Here is a 3,700-nt window from a genome sequence, read left to right as displayed (position 1 = left end):
AGAAGAAGATGGAATGACAAACCTGGAATATTTAAAAAATAACTAACTTTATGGGCTTTGTTATATGAGTCGTAGGTAACTTTCCTATAATTAATTATAATACTATTATTTCAAATTTCTTTAGATTATTATTTGGTATTTAACTATTTCCTACTATCATCTTTTTCTTTTTCTTATAGTATTTACTAGTTTCTATTCGTACTAAAATTGGATGAATCTAAATATATACTATTTGAATAGATTAACGCTCTTGCACAGCGGAAGTATTACATAAACATAACTAAATTTAATTAGAAACCTAAAATTACCTATTTATAGCTAAGCATGCTTTTAAGAAATAAATAACAGAGAAATACATATAACAGTAAACTTATGGACGTTGACGTCTCTGAATCTACACAACTTCAAATTGGGACACCACCACTTGGAATAAATTTTTTTAGAGAGAAAATTTTCTTTTAAGAGAAAATTTGAGCGTATTCAGAATCACATAACAATTCTTCTATTTTGTTACGCAAAAGTTTTCCTCTTCTTCATATGAAAGAAGTGGGAAGTTGAGAGAATAAATGAAAACGTGTAAAACTACCCACGTTTCCTATTAATTCAATAACTCAATATTAAATTAATATATATTAAATTAATTAATTAATTAAGTTAATAATTAATTAAATTATATTTAATTAATATTTCATTTAAATCATATTTAAATGAATATTTTTCACATATTCTATAGTTTTAATTTAATTAATTAATCAAATTAAACTAAACTAATTATTAAATTAAATATTATTATTTAATTTAATCCAAATTTAAATCATATTCAATATAATTTTTTCTCATCACTTATAATTTAATATGTATCATATACACATGAAATTTTAACCTATAGTTTTAATATGAATCAAATTCACATTAAATTAATATTTAAACTTATTCAAATATTTTATTCTCTCATAAGTTAATTTTGAATCATATCTAAAATTAAATTTATATAATAAAGTTTAATTAAAATATAAATTTTATATTATAATGTATCATCATACATTATATTAATTCCCAAAGTAAAAATTTGAACATTTTAAATTACAATCAATACAATTAAATTTTATTACCTTTTACAAGCTAGGAAGAGGACCTAATAGACCTACATATCAGAAGTTATAACGATATAAGATTAATTGGCTGAACTCATTAACCACATTAATCAATATTTGTTAACTGTGTGTACACTCCACTGAAAACTCACAGCTGAACTATTTGTAGATATATTTCTGTGTGCACAGATATAAACCAATACCAGTAAATTAGTCATTCACAAGTGTTCGCAACACCAGTTGGGTCAAATTATCGTTTTACCCCTAAGTTACTTATAGTCCTTATATATCAGTGCTCCTCCAATGAACAACTTATTTATGATCCAACCATTAAACATAAATCCCTCTAGTGCCATAGAGAGGGTAGAACCCTTTGTTCAAGTCCTGGAGACACCATTTAAGGGAACACTTATCTACTTATCCTAAAATCGAAAATGAGTGAATTTCATCTTGTGTGATTATGTTTCCAACTCCCCACTCAGTCTTGTCCCTAAAATGATAAGTATATTGAGTCGGCAATCTGGCCACTCTCACCCGTACTAATCAAAGGACAATTCCTCACAAACAAGAGTGCATAATAAACTCATGATTAAGACTAAGTTACCTAGGTCATCTTAATGAAATAGAAATTCAACTAGTTAATGGAGTTACATCTAGTGATTACTATTTCGTGGTTTAGTTTTATGTAAACTCATTGCATATGATATCCTCACTCGCATATCGTCTACATGAACACGTTGGATCAATACGTTTGTATCAAATATAAAGTAAGATGTATTCATAGTGTTACCAGGATAAGGTATCCAGCCTTAACATTATACTATAGACCATTTAAACTGATCTTTAACATTGATCCCCATGTGTCTCTATATATTGTTTAAGACTCATCAACCAGTCTAGAATGTTAATTTATTAGATTTAGGTTAATAATATAATCAATAATACTTATTGAAATTATAATAATAAAATACTTTATTAATAGGATTATATTTACTATTTATGAATTTTAGTACATAAAAACCCACCACTATTATTGTAGGAACCAAAATGTCGAACATCGTTGTGTCATGAAGCAAATTTTTGCGCAACCTCGATGCTAAATCACATATGTTGATTTCTCTCAAGATTAAGATAACTCCTCAAGTCAAGTGTTTACTTATAAAAATTAGGAATTGAATCGTCAAGAAAAGAATGCTCAAACCAGTATTTTTAGAAGGGGAAAATAGAAAAGAAGAGAAGTAGATGATTTTTTTTTTTTTTTTTTGACCTAAAAAACTCTTATGGTATATAAGGTGAAGAACAAAACAGTTAGTTGAAGAATAAATGGGAAACGAACTGAAAACAGAAAGCCATCAGATTGGAAAGTAAATACCCAACTGATTTACAACAAAACGGTAACATTTTAAAAAGAAAACGTAGTAAACATTAGATCCTAATTCCCTTTTACACTCATAAGTCTTCTTTACACTCTTTAGTCAAAGTATCAATTAATAGTTAAATAGAGTGGGAGAAGTTATTCCAAATTCCCTTTTCCTTTTGCTATGGGAATTTGGTCACTAATCATTCTCAATTCTCCATAATTGTAATTGTAATCAACTCATAGCCTGAAACATCAATCAAATAGATTAGTCATTTAAACTAAATTTAAAACTGAATGACACCAGAGTCTTGCTATATAATTTTTTTTTATCATCTTTTTCTTATCAACTCAATTCTTTGTTATCTTAAAAAAAAATGAAAATGTAACAATTTAGTAAAATATTTACATGGTATAAAACATCTTAAAACTTCAATAACAAATGTAGGTCCAATTAGATATAATTTCAAGAATACTCTTTCTTTAAATGGAAAAAACGAATTATTATCCAAATTATAAATATTTCTCTATCTATATGTTAGTGATATATCACTTTCTTATCTCAAACTATCACAACCGTATATCAAATTTTTTTAAGTTTTTACTTTCCATTATATGCTTGTAGATAGATGACTAAGATGAATATGATTTGGAAACAATTGAAATCACAAATTTAGAAACACCAAAACACAATTTTAATGTTTTTCAAACTATAGATCTATCACTATTTATTTGATATAAATAGTAGTCTATCTTTGTCTAGGATAGACGGTGGTAACCTTCTATTTTATATATTTTATGTGCTTATTATATATTTCTTTCTATCTCAAATATACACAAATAACAATCTATCTTTGCTTATCCGAGATATACAATTAGTGCTCCTCAAGCACAATTAGAGTCCAGTGTAGTTGAAGGTAAAGTTGTAATTTTTGCCTCAATGACATTTTTACCATTATCTCCATCTTCTTCTTGTAGGTCTCAAAATTGTAAAAAGACAAGAGTGGAAAAAGAGATAGACAGTCGAATAACACACCTAGAGAGAGAAAGTGATATTTTGTACAAATCTAAGGAGAGAAACGTTAGGGTTTTTCATCTGATGAGCGTAGCTAACATGGGTAGACTTCGATTGGAGTGAGTATCGATAGACAACATGGGTTGACTTTGATGGTCTGTTTTCGATCATAGACAACATAGGTGTTCAAGATTTAGCACGGGTTTGACGTCCATGAAGGAAAAAGGTAACTAC

This window comes from Cucumis melo, chromosome 7, assembly GCF_025177605.1.
Source record: "Cucumis melo cultivar AY chromosome 7, USDA_Cmelo_AY_1.0, whole genome shotgun sequence".
Lineage (NCBI taxonomy): Eukaryota > Viridiplantae > Streptophyta > Magnoliopsida > Cucurbitales > Cucurbitaceae > Cucumis > Cucumis melo.
Note: the sequence above shows the minus strand (reverse complement) of the source record.